Genomic DNA, 18,009 nt, shown 5'->3' with positions numbered 1-18,009 from the left:
AACTTTCTAATTTTAGACTTTCTATTTTTTGAAACTCTTATTCTGTTTTCTTTTGCAGTATCTCGATTTAGGAACTTCTAATTTGGTTACTTCTCTCTAATTCTCTTTCTTTCTATTTCTAGATTTCTATTTCCTTTCTTTCTTTCTTTTAAGTTTTGGTTTAGAATCTGAATTGAGGGTTGCGAGTGTTTCATGCCTAAGTGGGTCCGTGACAACACTCGACATCTCTTGACTCAAGGAGGATTGGTTGAGGGGTTAACTATCCATTGCAGGACTAGACACCACTCGAGATGCATAGAGTTACTTGAGGTTATGGCTGCAAATCAACTAGCCAATCAACCAGAGGGACAACCTCAACCTCGGGTTGGGGAAGTCCATGATGAGAATGAGGTGCATCAAGCACTCCCGCCTTGTACTTTATGAGATTATTTACAACCGGCGGGGGTGACAACGCCCTCATGCATGGTTTTTCCAGAAAATACGGGACACATGGATATCAAGCTAAGGGTGATCCAACTCCTTCCACAATTCCATGGACTTGAATATGAAAGTCCATATTTGTACTTAAAAGAGTTGGATGAGATCATAACCACTTTATATTTTTCAAACGTATCTGAAGGCACGGTCAGACTGAAACTCTTTCCATTTTGTTTGAAAGAGAAAGCTAAGACGTGGTTGCATTCACTACATCTTAGATCTATTGGCACATGAAATGATATGATAAGGGAGTTCATAAAGAAATTCTTTCTACATCATAAAACGAACACCCTTAGAAAGTCAATCATGAACTTCGCCCAAAAGTAGGATGAAACATTCTTCAAATGTTAGGAAAGGTTCAAGGATCTTGTCAGTTCATGCCCATAACATGGTTTTGAAACGTGGCATATTACACACTTTTTCTATGATGGTCTGACATCTTCCATGCATCAATTGGTTAAGAAAATGTGCAATAAAAATGTCGATGATGTGCGGGACTATTTGGATAGACTTGCTGAAAACGTAAAATCATGAGACACTCCCCAAAATCAAGCACCACTTCTAGGCCCACTCAATCAAAGGAAAGGGGCAGAGTATACCTTTTGAAAGAGGATGATATGCTAAAGTGTCTAATCTCATAAGAAAATTTAAGGCCATGGAACTAAAGAAGGACAAGGTTAAGGAAACGGTTTGCGGTATTTGTGCTTCCAACGTTCACACAACTAAAAATTGTCTAACGATACCTGCCTTTCAAGAGGTATTGAATGAGCAATCCAATGCCGTAAACAATTACTAAAGACCTTTCAATGGACCTACCTTAAATACATATAATCTCAGGTGGAGAAATCATCCAAACTTCAGTTGGAGGAATGGACAAACTGCTACCCCTCAAGGATTTTTTAATCAAATTCCAAATTAAGTGAAACCTCAAGAGGATCCGGTTCTAAAACACATTCAACACCAAGAGCTAGTTAATCAGAATACAGCACAAGCAATCCAGGAAATCAGATCAGCGATTGGAACACTTGCGTCGTCGGTCCAAAGGATGGAGTCACAGTTAGCAATTGGGGGAAAGGGGATGCTTCCCGTTCAACCTCTCCCCAATCCCAAACCATAATATGAGATAAGTGACCCCAGTTCTTTAAATCAAATGGAGCAAGCTAAATCTATCACCACTCTTAGGAGTGGAAAGATCACTGACAAAACCATTCCGGTTAGGGCTGAAAAGCCTAAGGACCCAGAAGAGGACAATGATGATAGACCTAACACTGCTCCACAAGAATTGGAATCGGAACTTCAGGACAAGCCGATTACTCTATTCCCCTAATGGTTGGTTACACCAAAACCTCTCTATAACTCTCAAGACATTCTAAAGGTTTTAAAACAAGTGAAGGTCAATATTCCTCTACTTGATGTTGTAAAACAAATACCTTCATATGCCAAATTTCTGAAAGACTTGGTATGACCAAAAGATAGCAAAATATTTAAAAGAAAATCTTTTTAACTAAAAAAGTGAGTGCCATCCTAAAGCAAGATGTGCCACAGAAATTCAAAGATCCCGATAGCCCAACATCGCTTGTGTAATTGGGAATTACCGCATTGAGCATGCACTTCTTGATTTAGGAGCGAGCGTAAATCTGATTCCTTACTCAGTCTATAAATAGTTGGGTTTGGATGAATTAAAACCCACCATAGCCACATTACAACTTGTTGATCGCTTAGTTCATGTACTGAGAGGGATAATTGAGGATGTGTTGGTCCAGGTTGATAGATTTTACTACCCTATAGATTTTATCATCCTGGATACTAAACCTATCAGTAACATGAGTACTCAGATTCTTGTCATTCTTGGTCGCCCATTCCTTGCCACTTTAAATGCAATCATCAATTGTAGGAATGGAGTCATGAGTATGTCTTTTAGAAATATGACATTGGAGCTAAATATCTTTTTTAACACAGGCAGATGGTTAGAGGATGATGACGATTTCCACAACATTAACATGATCGACTCCTTCGTGGAAGATAGAACACCCTTGACCTTATTCTCTAATCCTCTAGAGATGTGCCTGGCCCACTCCCATGATTTTGATGATGACATGATTAGGGAGATGGGTGCTATGCTTGATATTGTGTCGGTATTTGAAGTTAACCGGTGGAGGCTACAATTTGAAGAGTTACCCCAAACTGATGAAGTGCCTCTACCATCTAACCTCAAGCCACCGAAGCTTGACCTAAAACCTTTGCCCTCTGATTTGAAATATGTCTATTTAGGCCAAGATGAGACATACCCAGTGGTGATTTCTTCCCACCTTGAGAGAGAACAGGAGAGTATGCTCATATCTACTATCATTGAGCATAAGGGAGCCCTTGGATGGATGATTGTGGACCTTAAGGGAATTAGCCATTCGATTTGTACTCATCGCATTTATCTCGAGGATAATGTGAAGACCTCTCGACAATCAAAACATAGACTAAATCCAAACATGAAGGAAGTGGTTAAGGTCGAGGTTCTTAAACTATTGGATGTGGGTATCATATACCCTATATCCAATAGTCAATGGGTGAGTCCAACTCAGGTGGTTCCTGAGAAGTCTAGAATCACCATCGTAGCTAATGCCAATAATGAACTCGTGTTAACTAGAGTTACTACTAGGTGGAGAATGTGCATTGACTATATAAAGTTGAATACCGTCACAAGAAAGGACCACTTTCCTCTGCCCTTTATTGATCAAATCTTGGAAAGGCTAGCTAGTCATTCCTATTACTGTTTCCTTGAGGAGTATTCGGGCTACAACCAGATAGAGATAGCCTCTGAAGATCAGGAAAAGACCACATTTACATGTCTTATGGCACCTTTACTTACCGAAGGATGCCATTCGGACTATATAATGCCCTTGTCACTTTTCAGCAATGCATGATGAGTATTTTTTTGACATGGTGGCATAATATCTAGAGGTCTTCATGGACGATTTCTTTGTCTTTGGTCTATCTTTCAGCGATTGCCTAGAGAATCTTAAATGTATGCTAAAAAGAAGTGAAGAAAAGAATTTGGTACTCAATAGAGAGAAGTGTCATTTCATGGTTCATAAGAGAATTACCATGGACATATCTTCTCGTCCAAAGGAATCGAGGTAGTGAAAGTGCCATGTTAATAAACCCTAAGTATTGTCAAATTTTGGTGTGCCAAACCAATTCAATTTTGTATGTTGATTTGTATCAAGCTTGTGCATCTATTCACATTGAATCTTTGATGTTCGCCTTGTTTGTACTGAATTTATCTTACCGATATCTACGACGAACTTACTGAGATCTTCAAACTAAAAGAAAATGAAGACTTAGTTTTCAAGAATATTGCAGTTCAAGATCTAGAACCAAAAAAGTTCAAGAACTCAAGACCTAGTTGAAGACTATATTCGATATGTCGAGTTCAAGCTTCGAAGATCGCAAGAATTAAAGTTATTGAAGTGATCGATAGTTTGATGGTTCATATGTTCTATCTCACAAGTAAGGTATGATTGACCTAGATTGACCTTAGATCATGATTAGATCATTTCATACTTTCGGTCGGTCATTTTGGTCATTTTATAAGTGTAAAATTCTGTTCTTTCGACTAGCCCTAGCACTGGCTCGACTAGTCCTAGAATTTCCTCGACCAGTCCAGGATTTGTTATGAATTTTCAGAATTTTTCTGTTGGTCTACGACCAGTTCTGGAAATTGCTCAACCAGTCATGTGAATAGTGCTCGACCAGTCGTGTGAATAGTGCTCGACTAGTTGTGTAGTGCTCGACTAGTTTTCCAGTGAGTAATCTGGACTCACATGACTAGTCATGTGGTGTTCACGACCAGTCGTGGAACTCACAAGGCCAGTCGTGCAACTGAAGAAACTTATCGCGACAAAATTTTTGAAAATTTGTTTGGATAAGGCCAGTCGTAGCTATTCTAAGGCCAGTCGTGTGAACCGATTTTTTACCTATAAATAGTGCTCAAATTTTAGAGTTTTCTATTCAATTCTTATCATTCTTAAGCAATCACTCTAAGTTAATTTTAAGTATATTCTAGGCTATTTTGTGCATATTTAAGATTCTTTAAAGTAGCTCTTGTATTTTGATTCTGATTCTCCATTCCATTCTTATATTGAAAAGGGATATTTGATTTACCCTTTCATGAGATCAAAATCAAAGCAAAGTCCATGTTGATTTAATTAAAAATCATCTAGACTTAGAATCCTATATACTTGTGAGACTGAACGTTGAACATTTACGTCGTCATCAAGTTGGTTCGACCAGGCTGCTTCAGAATCATCATACAGATAAGTATTTTACTTTTTCTGTAATTCAATTCTATTTGTTTGATTTGTGAGATTGTTCTAGAAAATCTCCATTTATGGTTTGTCTGAGGTGATCCAGAAAACTTGGAGCATGGGGTTTATGAATTGTGTAGGCCCACTTGAAAGACACAATTGTGAAGGTTTTAGGTGAACCATGAAAAACCTATTTTGGATTAGTGAACGCTAATATCATATCCCGAGGGAGTGGATATTAGGAGTGGAGTAGTTATGTGGTTGTTGTTTAATACTTGGTGTACACACACGCGAACCACTATAATTCTCTGTGTTTGGTGGATGTGTGGTTTATTTATTTATCTTTTATGGTTTAGATTGTGGGATGTATTTGTAGATGTGAATGTTGTAATCTTTACATTTCATCATTGTGTTGTGAATGTTGTAATAGATTAGTTTCTATTTCTTTCATATCCTCTTAAGTTTGAGTTTTTGATACTCACACACGTTCTAGTAAGGTTGTCCTGCCATAAACCATTAGTGTTTTGTGTTAGGTTATCCTTAGAACCAAGTTTGTATCAACCTCTTAATACTTGATTTTTGAGGTTGTTATTTCCTTTGGTTAATTGCATTTATTTAGTTATCTTGTTGTCTTTATTCCACTTATTATTTTTAATTTGGCATTGTCCTATTCACCCCCCCTCTAAGACATATTGCTCGGCCTTTTCAATTGGTATAAGAGCCTAATAGCTTATTTATTTGGATTTAATTCCTGAGCTAAATTATGCTTATTGGAAAGCCATAATGAGAATATTTTTTAGGTCTATTCATGAGAATGTGTGGTAAGCCACAGTAATTAAATGGACTCCACCTGCTATTGAAGTTCTAGGCCTTGATGGAAATAAAACTCTAAAAGTTGCTCCTTATAGCACTTGGACCACACTTCAGAAAACTAAGAGTAGTGCTAATGCCAAGGCTTTAAATGCAATCACTTATCCACTATCGCCAGATGAATTCAAACGAATTATATCCTGTGATACTGTTAAACAAGCCTGAGATATCTTAGAAATGACACATGAGGGTACAACTACTGTTAAGAAATCAAAACTAAGTTTGAGGAATACGTATGGAAGAAAGTGAAACATTCATAGACTTCTATACTAAGTTAAATGACATAGTCAACTCTATGTGGGGTCTTGGAGATAACGTCCCAGAAAGCAAAGTCTATGCAAAGATACTACGCTCACTACCTGAAAGGTTCAATTCGAAATTCATGGCCATTCAGGAACTTTGTGATATAGACCATATGCAGGTTGAAGAACTGGTTGGTTCTTTACAAACCCACGAGTTAAACTTTAAATCTCCGAAAGGTAAATATATCGCCCTTAAATCTTCTAAAAGTATTTCTCATGAAAATAATAATTCTGATTTAGACACTTCTGAAGATGATATGGCCCTTTTAGCTAAAAAGTTTTATAAGATTTTCAAAATAAAAAAGAGGGTAGATGTTCAAAAACCTGTTGAAAAGAAAAGATCAAGATCTAAAAACTGAAAATATTTAAAAGACAGCCAATGCTACAACTGCCATGAATATGGGCATCTAGCAAACAAATTTCTTAAAAAGGACAAACCTAAAAAGAAAGGTATGTTGGCTACATGGGATGAATCTTCTTGCTTTGAAATTTCTTATAAGTTAGAAGATTTTGAAACTGAGTTGGGTAATGATGTTAAAGCTCCAATGACTCTAGCCAAGTTCACTTTCTCAGATAATGATACAACCAGTGAAGAAAATCTGAGAAGTGATCATGAAAATGAAGAAGATCTTCAGGATGCTTATAATGCCCTATACAGGGAAAGTTGTAAAATAGCTGTTAAATTAAAACTACTGAAAGAAAAGTTTTTAAAATTGAAAGAGAATTTTGATAATCTGGTTTTGGAAAAATCACACATTTCAGATTTCTTTGAAAAAACTAATTGTGATTTAGATTTCAAAACATCCCAAGTTGAAAATTTAAAATCTAAAAATGGAAATTTAAAACTGGAAGTCTCTTCATTTTTGAGTTTGAAGGATACATGGAGGTATGCCCAAGGTGATCTTAAATTAGAAAAATTTCTATCCGGATCCAGAAAATGTGGTGATTGACCTAGATTGGGCTACGATAAAAATAGTCTTAAATACAAGAATACTCCTCCTAAATTCGTTAAAGGAGAGTCTTCTAACTCAAAAGGGAAAAGTCTGAATCAAAATATTTCTAAAATGACTGAAACTTCTCAGTCTTTAAATCTTAAAAAGAACCATATCAATTATAAAAATGAGAACCGTAATCATTTAGCTGAGAAAATTGTAGACTTGCTTAAGGAGCTCTTAAAATCTAACTCAATGGGTAGGACGAATAACAATTATAAATAAAAAAAGACCAATTATGTTCTTAAACCCAAAACTGTAATGAAATTGGTCCCTAAGGTTGCTTGTTTGGTTGCCCATAACGCATTCAAAGCTATGAGCCATTCAAAGTGATACCTGGATAGTGGTTGCTCCAGACATATGACAGGTGATAAAAGTCTGTTCACTAGTCTTAAAGACATGACTGATGGTTCAACTCCCTAACCTCCCTCTTTTTGAGAATGTTTTATATGTAGAAGGTTTAAAACATAATTTACTAAGCATTTCTCAAATTTGCGATAATAATCATAGTGTAAACTTTTCAAATAAAAAATGTGAAATCTTAAATAAGAATGGTTCTGTAATATTAACTAGTCACAGAACTTCAGAGAACTGCCATATAGTTAGTGACTCTAGCTCATCTAAGCTATCGTGTTACATGGTCCATACTGATGAGACCGAACTATGGCATAAACGCCTAGGACATGTACACTACCGTAATTTGTATAGATTGAGCAAAAGTGAATTTGTAAGAGGTCTACCCAAAATAAAGAAAGTGGATAAGATATGTGGTGAGTGCTAGATTGGTAAACAAATCAGGAGTGCTCATAAAAAGATAAACTCCAATGCCACTTCTAAAACACTCGAACTCCTTCACATGGATCTCATTGGACCAACTAGAACGGAGAGTCGAGGTGGCAAGAAGTATATTCTGGTCATTGTAGATGACTTTACTAAATATACTTGGGTAGTTTTCTTAAGAGAGAAATCTGAAACTCTTGACATAGTAAAAAAGGTACTTAAACGTATCTAAAATGAAAAAGAGTTACAAGTCACTAAGATCTATAGTGATCATGGTCTAAGTTTAAAAATAGTAGTTTTGAAAAATTTTATAGTGACTAGGGAATATCACATGAATATTCTGCGCCCAAAACACCACAACAAAATGGGATAATGGAAAGGAAAAATAGGGTGCTTCAAGAAATAGCTAACGTAATGTTAAATAGTATGAAGCTTCCTAAAAATCTCTGGGTTGAATCCGTAAATACTTCTTGTTATATAATTAACCATGTTTATATTAGAAAATCAAATAATAAAACGGCTTATGAGATATGGTTTGATAAGAAGCCTTTTGTCAAATACTTTCGAGTTTTCGACAGTAAATGTTATATCTTACGTGATCAAGAACATCTGAATAAATTTGACACCAAAAGTGATGAAGGGATATTTTTAGGGTATGCTCTAAATAGTCGAGCATATCGAGTACTCAACAAGAGGACTGATGTAATACAAGAATCTATTAATGTGGTCATTGATGATCATATGAATACACCTGTCTCAAGTTCAGAAGATGATGAAGTTTTTCAAATTGATAAACCACATTCTTCATCTAATCAAAATAACACTGAACTACGATCAAATAAAGATCATCCTACTGATCAAATCCTTGGAAATCCCCTCACTGGTGTACGTACTCATAAAAAATTAAAAGTATGTGTAACTACAAGTGTTTTACATCTCAGATGGAACCAACTAAGGTAAAAGAAGCTCTTACTGATGAAAACTAGATTGTAGCTATGCAAGAAGAGCTCAATTAGTTTGTGAGAAATGATGTTTGGTATTTAGTTTCAAGACCAACTAATAAACACATTATTGGAACAAAATAGATTTTTAAGAATAAGTTTGATGAACTTGGTCACATAATTAGAAACAAGACTCGGCTGGTTGTGCAAGGGTACACTCAAATTGAAGGTATTGATTATAATGAAATCTTTGCCCCAGTAGCTCGTCTTGATCCAATCAGACTGTTTATATCCATTGCATGTTTTAAAAAATTTAAAATATATCAAATGGATGTTAAGAGTGCATTTTTAAATGGTGATTTGCATGAAGAAGTATACATTGAACAACCAAAGGGTTTTGAAGACCCTTAGCATGTTAATCATGTTTATTGCTTAAAAAAGGTACTTTATAGTTTGAAATAAGCTCCCAGGGCATGGTACGAAAAATTAATAAAATTCTTGTTATGTCTTGAGTTTGTAATAGGGAGTGTAGATAAAACATTATTTGTTAAGAAACAAAAAGATCATATTTTAATTATGCAAATCTATGTTGATGACATCATCTATGGATCTACCTGTGCTAACATGACTATTGAGTTTGCAAAACTTAAGAAATCCAAATTTGAAATGAGCATGGTTGGAGAACTAAATTATTTCCTAGGGTTGCAAGTTAAACAACTTCCTGATAGATTCTTCATCTCTCAAACCAAATATGCTCTAAACTTAGTTAAAAGGTTCAAATTTGAGAGTAGGAAGAATTTTGATACTCCAATGAGTACCACTCTGAAACTCTCTAAGGATTCAACAAATAAGAGTATGGATCTTAAATTGTATCAAAGTATGATAGGAATTTTACTTTATTTAACTATGAGTTGACCTGATATTGCTTTTTAGCATTGACATTTGTGCCAGATATTAATCGGACCTTAAAGAGTCTCACTTGATTGCTGTTAAGCAACTTTTGTGATATGTCACTAGTTCAGCTAATCTTCGACTCTGGTATCAACATGATACTAGTGTGTAATTAGCTGGTTACACGGATGCTGATTGGGCTGGTAACATTAATGATCGTAAATCAACTAGTAGTGGTTGTTTCTATGTTGGGAACTGTCTAGTTTCCTAGTTAAGTAAGAAACAAAGTTCTGTATTGCACTCTACTACTGAGGCTGAATACATTGTTATAGGTAATGCATGCACTCAGCTAGTATGGATGAAGAGAATGCTAAGCGATTACAGAATTGTACAAGAATCTATGATGTTATATTATGATAACACAAGTGCAATTAATATTTCCAAAAAACCTATTCAGTATTCATGAACCAAGCACATTAACATTAGGTATCATTATATTCATGAATTGGTGGAAGAAAAGATAATTTGATTAGAATATATTCAGACTGAGAAACAACTAGCTGATGTATTCACAAAACCGCTTGACAAAAATCGATTTTCAAAATTGAAATTTGATCTTAATATGTGTAATATGAATTGATGATTTATTTTCATTTGTATCATAATATATGTATATATTATTTTGTATTTTTTTTATTTAAATATATGTAAAATTGCACATTTTTTTATGTTACACGACTAGTCGAGTACACACTCAACCAGTCGTGGCACAACCGGTCGAGTATGTATACGACCAGTTGTGAAATGCGTGAATTGAGTTTTTATTTGGGGAAAAGTGATTTTTCTTCATCAAGCCCAGCCACGACTGGTCGAACTCATCTCCGATTACTCTCCGGTTAGTGCTTCATTTTTTATTTCCTTATGATTGTAAGTTCTTTGATCTTCCTTAATCTTGATTTTGCTTCTTGTTTCAAGATTTATGGTGGTTTGATAGTGTTTCTTCCTTAAAATCAGATTTTCTTGGAATCCTTTTTTTCCTTTTTACAAACCTTTGTTTCATTATTATCTCATTGCAAAGGAAGGAAGAAATATGAAGAGAGCCACTCGCGGTCCCTCTTCTTCCCGTTCCACACCCACTATTGTGCGTCACCTTCGGCCTCCCGAAGAGGACCCCGAGATTATGCAAGATTTCTATCTTAGAAATGTTATTGTTGAGCGTGTTGTCCTTGCTGATCATATTGAGCACTTCAACATTATCATTCTCCTTCAAGCTGTAGGTTAGGAAAACATACTATCTTGGGGCGGTCCTGCATACCGATCCATTGCACAGGGCATGTACGCTTGTATTACTGAGTTCTCTCAAGATGATTTGACATTTACTGTGTCAACTAGAGAAGGTCCAATTAAGGTAGACCGTCATTTGATTTCAATAATCATGAATATACCTGTTGTTGATGATGGTGTACCCATATCTACTCTGCAATCTAGACCTTCTGAAAATGCTAAACTATTGATTCGAGAGTTCTATGTAACATGAATGCAAAATGGAACGGTGGTATTATACTCAGTTCCAAATATAGGTTGCCCACATACAGGGTCTTGCATCATATTTTTATTTTAAATGTCTATCCTCGCTTAGGTAACAAGACTGAGCTGACCTCTTTTATGACCCGCATTATGCATTCTGTTGTAACTGGCATCCATATTTGTCTTCCTTCTCTTATCTGTCATCATATTATTCAGTTTCATCTTCACCCTGGTCATAACGATATTCCTTTCATTTATCTTATGACTGCCTTAGCTGATCATACTTTGATAGCTATGCCTGTTGAGGAAGGTTCTATTAATCTCCGTCCATTTAACAATTCTAATATCAACAAGATGAACTTGGACTTGGCACCTAGTTAAGTTGATGGGAATACTAGAGGAGACGAAGAAGCTGAAGAAGTTGATGCTTTAAATCAAGAAGATGTTAATATGGATGATTTATTTGATGAACTTGAATCAGATTCTGAGGCTGACCCTGATTATCAGCCTTCTGATTTTGTTGAGAGGTTGCATACTCTTGAGGAACAGGTGGCTCAGATTCGAGTAACCCAGGATTATCAATTTGCTTATATGCGCAAATATATGAGGTGCATTAATAAGGGTTTACATCAAATTAATCCATCTATTCCCGCTCCCTCTTTAGGATCTGACTAGTTTCATTTTGTTTTGGATGGTATCTGTAATAACTTAATTCTAACTTTTTCCCTTTGACTGCATGGATTATGTTGTTTAACTCTTATCTATGGTATCAGTTCAAATACTTTATTTCATTTGATTTGAACGAGTAGTTATTAAATCTACTTACTCTTTTATTATCTTCCTTTATCATTATTTGCTTCCTTTGTGATGTTGTGACAAAAAGGGGGAGAACATTGTTGAATGATATGAGGATATGATAGCTATGATGACTATTTTTTTGCAAAGAGAGTAGTGGATTAAGGAGGAGAGTTGATTATTGTTGATTATATTGTTGATTATGGATCATATCATAATATGCTTGTATAATGTGTTGTTTGAATATCTATTTTGCATATTGTATTTTGGTTTTGTCACAAATTTGACAAAGGGGGAGATTGAAAGTGTCATGTAATAAACCCTAAGTATTGTCAAATTTTGGTGTGTCAAACCAATTCAAGTTTGTATCTTGATTTGTATTAAGCTTGTGCATCTGTTTATATTAAATCTTCGATGTTCGCTCTGTTTGTGCTGAATTTATCTTGTCGATATCTACGACGAACTTACCGAGATCTTCAAACTGGAAGAAAATGAAGACTTAGTTTTCAAGAACATTACGATTCAAGATCTGGAACCAGAAAAGTTCAAGAACTCAAGACCTAGTAGAAGACTATATTTGATATGTCGAGTTCAAGCTTCGAAGATCGTAAGAATTAAAGTTATGAAAGTGATCGATAGTTTGATGGTTCAGATGTTCTATCTCACAAGTAAGGTATGATTGACCTAAATTGACCTTAGATCATGATTAGATCATTTCATACTTTTAGTCGGTCATTTTGGTCATTTTATAAGTGTAAAATTCTGTTCTTTCGACTAGCCCTAGCATTGGCTTGACCAGTCCTAGAATTTCCTCAATTAGTCCAAGATTTGTTATGAATTTTGAAAATTTTTCTGTTGGTCTATGACCAGTCCTGGAAACGGCTCGACCAGTCATGTGAATAGTGCTTGACTCATTTTCCAGCGAGTAATTTGGACTCACATGACCAGTCGAGCAAGCCACTCGACCAGTCGTGGGACCCACAAGGCTAGTCGTGCAACTGAAAAAACTTATTGTGCTAGAATTTTTGAAAATCTGTTTGGATAAGGCCATTCATAGCTATTCCAAGGCCAGTCGTGCGAACCGATTTTTCACCTATAAATAATGTTCGAATTTCAGAGTTTTCTATTCAATTCTTATCATTTTTAAGCAATCACTCTGAGTTAATTTTGAGTATATTCTAGGCTATTTTGTGCATATTTAAGATTCTTTAAAATAGCTCTTGTATTTTGATTTTGATTCTTCATTCCATTCTTATATTGAAAAGGGATATTTGATTTACCCTTTCATGAGATCAAAATCAAAGCAAAGCCCTTGCTGATTTAATTAAAAATCATCTAAACTTAGAACCTTATATACATGTGAGACTTAACATTGAACATCTACGTCATCATCAAGTTGGTTCTACCGGGCTGCTTCAAAATCGTCATAAAGATAAGTATTTTACTTTTTCTGTAATTCAATTCTATTTGTTTGATTTGTGAGATTGTTCCAGAAAATCTCCATTTGTGGTTTGTCTGAAGTGATCCAGAAAACTTGGAGCTTGGGGTCTTTGAGTTGTGTAGGCCCACTTGAAAGACACAATTGTGAAGGTTTTAGGTGAACCTTGAAAAATCTATTTTGGATTAGTGAACGCTAATATCCCAAGGGAGTGGATATTAGGAGTGGAATAGGTGTGTGGCTGTTGTTTAACAGTTGGGAACCACTATAATTCTCTGTGTTTGGTGGATGTGTGGTTTATTTGTTTATCTTTTATGGTTTAAGATTGTGGGATGTATTTGTGGATGTGAATGTTGTAATCTTTACATTTCAATATTTTGTTGTGAATGTTGTAATAAATTAGTTTCTATTTCTTTCATATCCTTTTGAGTTTGAGTTTTTAATACTCACCCACGTTCTATTAAGGTTGTCCTGCCATAAACCTTTGGTTTTTAGTGTTAGGTTGTCTTTAGAACCAAGTTTGTATCAACCTCTCAATACTTAATTTTTGAGGTTGTTATTTCCTTTAGTTAATTGCATTTATTTGGCTATCTTATTGTCTTTATTCCGCTTATTATTCTTAATTTGGCATTGTCCTATTCACCCCCCCTCTAGGACATATTGCTTGGCCTTTTCAGGTAGATAAGACAAAAATTGATCTTATCTCTAACCTACCTCCACCCAAGAACATACGAGACATGCATCCTTCTTAGGACACACCAATTTTTACAGAAGATTTATAAAGGACTTTAGTCTCCTCTCTCGTCCTTTATGTAATCTACTTCAAAAAGATGCATCATACGAGTGGACTGAGCAATACCAAGAACTTTTACTATGCTTAAGGTCATGTTAATCACTACACCTATCATACAGCCACCTAACTGGAGCCTTCCTTTTGAACTTATGTGCAAAGCATCTGACTATGCTCTTAGGGTGGTTTTAGGCTAGAGAAAGGAAAAGAAGCCCTACGTTATTCATTGCACAAGTAGAAATCTAAATGCTGCCCAAGTGAACTACATGACTATGGAAAAGGAACTCTTAACCGTAATGTTCGCTTTGGACAAATTTAGGTCCTATTTGATTGGATCTAAGATCGTCATTTACACAGATCATGCAGTGCTCAAGTATCTTCTTTCTAAAAATGATGTTAAGCCCCACCTGATAAGATGGATCCTCCTACTCCAAGAATTTAATTTAGAAATAAAAGACAAAAGGGGAGTAGAGAACGTAGTGGTTGACCATCTTTCTCGCCTTGATCTCCCTAATTTCCCTGAGACAACACATATCAATGACATGTTCCCTGATGAACAACTGTTTAATATCTCCCATTCACCTTGGTTTACTGATATTTCTAATTATCTTGCCACAGGTTTCATGCTGACACATTAGACTGCACAAGATAAGAAGAAAATTTTCACTGAGGTGTGCAAATTCTTCTGGGTTAATCCATATTTGTTTAAATATTGCCTAGACCAAATCTTAAGGAGATATGTGTCATACGATGAGCATCATAGTGTCATCTCCTTCTATCATTCACAAGCCTGTGGTGGTCACTTTTCTAGTAAAAAAACCACGACCAAGATTCTGCAGTGTGGCTTTTACTGGCCCACTATGTTCAAGGACACTCATGAGTTTTGCAAGGCTTGTGAATGTTATGAGAAATTGGGAGAATTGTCCCATCGAAATATGATGACCTTGAACCTCATTCTTATTATAGAAGCATTTGATTGATGGGGCATCGATTTCATGAGACCGTTCCTCCAATCCTTTGAAAATTTATATATTTTGCTTACCGTAGACTATGTCACTAAATGGGTCGAACCGATTCCATGCCAAAACAATGTGTAAGACCCGTATCCTAGCATGTACTGCTCCATAGGCCTCCGCGGTTCTCTACGGTCGAATTCCGGTGACACGTGAACTTTTATCGGTGTTTACGCACGATCCTGAGTCGTGTCCCGTGTATCAAAGTTAACTCGACTCAAAACTTGTATGCTTGCGACCGTGCCATCGCTGCGGCTTCAACGCTGCGTCTCGTGCCCTGAGGGGATACCCAGGCTAGGAGATGTGGGCCCGCATTTAGTTTGAGGAAAACACCAGGCGTCATAAACCCAAGAGAACATCACATCAATCCCATTAATCACATCAATCAAGTACACATCACTCCTATCACTCACACCCATCCCTAAGTACAACCACCCTCCCCAAAGTCAACTTTCTCTTACAACAAAGTACACCCATCACACCCCATCCCTCTCTCTTTTACAACATCTATCTCTCATCTCTCTCTCTTTCTCTCATTCTCCAAGCAACCCACGTCCCAACCTCCATGAGAGAGCTTGGTGTGGCCCACCTTCCTACCTCCTATCTCCACCATCCAAGCTTCATCTCGACCATTGAGTCTTATCCATTAGAGCTCTAAAATGCGTTGATGGAAGGAGAAGTCCATGATCAAAGGTGGTGATTTTTGTATGATTTTGATGATTAGAGGGCCCACTTATGGTTGGACCTATCGTGATGTATGTCTTGTATCAAGGAGGGGCCCATAGTGGCGCGGTCCCTCCCATTTCCACCAATTTCTCTCCCTTTTTCTCTATTTCTCTCTCTCTTTCTACTTTGGTGTTGGAAAGTGGCCCACCTTACTGCTGGATTTTTGGCAGGCCCTGGATGATGGGAATCACAAGTATTAGTTTGATCCAGTGATGGGCCACGCTGATGTGGACCAACCATGATGTATTTATTATATTTACACTGTCTAGCAGATCTGGACAATGGAGATCCACTCCCCCCCCCCCATGGTGTCTTTATTACACCTGCACCGTCCAACAGATCTGGACAGTGGCCACACCATGATGTATGTGATCTGCACCGTCCATTTGGACGGTGCTGTGTGTGTATGCCACCGTGATGTACGTGTTCTTTGCACTGTCCATCTGGACAGTGCTGTGAGGGACACCATGATGCGTGTATTTTGCATCCACACCATCCATGTGGACAGTGGGTCCCATGCTGTAGGATGACAATAAGTCTTCTGGGCCTTGATCACAAGGTATGTTCATATCCAAACTGTTCATTCCATGTGGGGCCCACACATGATGCATATCCACACCGTCCAGTGGTATGGATGGTGGGGACCACTACCATGATTTATGCATTTTTGTCCAGGCCATCTAGGGCCTGGACATTGGAGATATTCAAATCAAATAATAATAATAATAATAAACAATATAATATAATGTAATATATATATATGTATATATATATATATATATGGAGAGAGAAGTGGGGTGGCCCACCTCCACTACATGGGGTCTACTGATGTATGAATTACTTCCATCCGTGCCTGGACAATTCTGTGGGACCCCACCATGTTGTATTCATTTCATTCACATCATCCGCATATCTAGACGGTGCTGTCCAATGTTTGGACAGTGTTGATTTACATAGACAATGTTTGGATGGTGATGATTTACATAGACAATGTTTGGATGGTGCTAATTTACCTGGACAATGTTTGGACAGTGTCGATCATCATTAGTGGGCCATGTGCCCCATGGAATGATAGTGTACAGTGATACACATGTTACACTTATAACTATTGAAATGATTTTTAGTGTGGTCCAACCCACTTAAGGCCCATTGGTGCGGCCTATCCATGAGGCCCATCATGATATATATTTGAGGCCTATGTGATAGGGCCCACCTGCCTTGTATTTAAGACCCATGTGATAGGGCCTATCTACCTTGTATTTTAGGTCCATGTGATAGGGCCCATATGATGGGGCCCACCTACTTGAATCTGTGGCCCATGGGTAAAGCCCATTGTGATGTATTCGAGGCCTATGGGCAAGGCCCATTGTGATGTATTTGTGACGTATTGGCAAGGCCCATTGTGATATTTATTAGGCCCATGAGTGAGGCCTATTATGATATATTTGAGGTCCATGTGATGTGGCCCATCATGATGCGTATTAGGCCCTGTGATGCGGCCCACCGTGACATGTATTAGGACCATGTGACGCGGCCCATAGTGATGTATATGTAGCCCTTGTGTGAGGCTCATTGCGATGTATATTAGGCCTTTATATAAGGCCATAGGCCCACTTTATGTTTAGCACTATGTGGGCCACTACTTGGGAGCAATGTTGGTTGAATGTCCACATTGTGACCTTCCCTTAGACCTTGTTAAGCCCATTCTCATCAAGGCCGATTCCGATTGGCGAGGCTGATTCTGATTATTGAGGCCAATTCCGATTGCCAAGGTCGATTGTCGAGGCCGATTATCGATGCCAGTTGTCGATACCGATTATGAGTATATAATAACATATCATCATGATTCATACCCATACACATCATCTGCATGTTTATTATGAGATGTAGTTGACCATTGTATATGTCATTGGGCAGATTGTTATGAGACTCCCTGATAGGTGGAGATCGTCTCGCATAGGCGCACGGTATGTGCGGGATTGATACATGACTTGATTGTATGACTCATGCATCTTACATTGTGTGTTGTGATTACTGTATGCCCTAGCGACATCAGGGCTATAGCCTCCACAGACATGTCGTGGATGGCCAGATGGGATACTGAAAATGCGTGGTTCGAGCTTATGGGCAGTTTTGATGTCCGTGGGTGAAAGTCCATAAACCTCC

General features: G+C 37.2%; 1 non-coding gene across 1 annotated transcript; it reads right to left on the bottom strand.

The window, feature by feature from the left end:
* Positions 1–765: 765 nt before the first annotated feature.
* LOC131222900 (small nucleolar RNA R71) lies at positions 766–872 on the bottom strand. The gene has a single exon (XR_009160223.1). It is a non-coding gene; the product is annotated as a small nucleolar RNA R71 (small nucleolar RNA).
* Between the last annotated feature and the right edge of the window lie 17,137 nt (positions 873–18,009).

This window comes from Magnolia sinica, chromosome 1 (assembly GCF_029962835.1).
Source record: "Magnolia sinica isolate HGM2019 chromosome 1, MsV1, whole genome shotgun sequence".
Lineage (NCBI taxonomy): Eukaryota > Viridiplantae > Streptophyta > Magnoliopsida > Magnoliales > Magnoliaceae > Magnolia > Magnolia sinica.
Note: the sequence above shows the minus strand (reverse complement) of the source record. Positions and strands in the feature narration are given on the sequence as shown.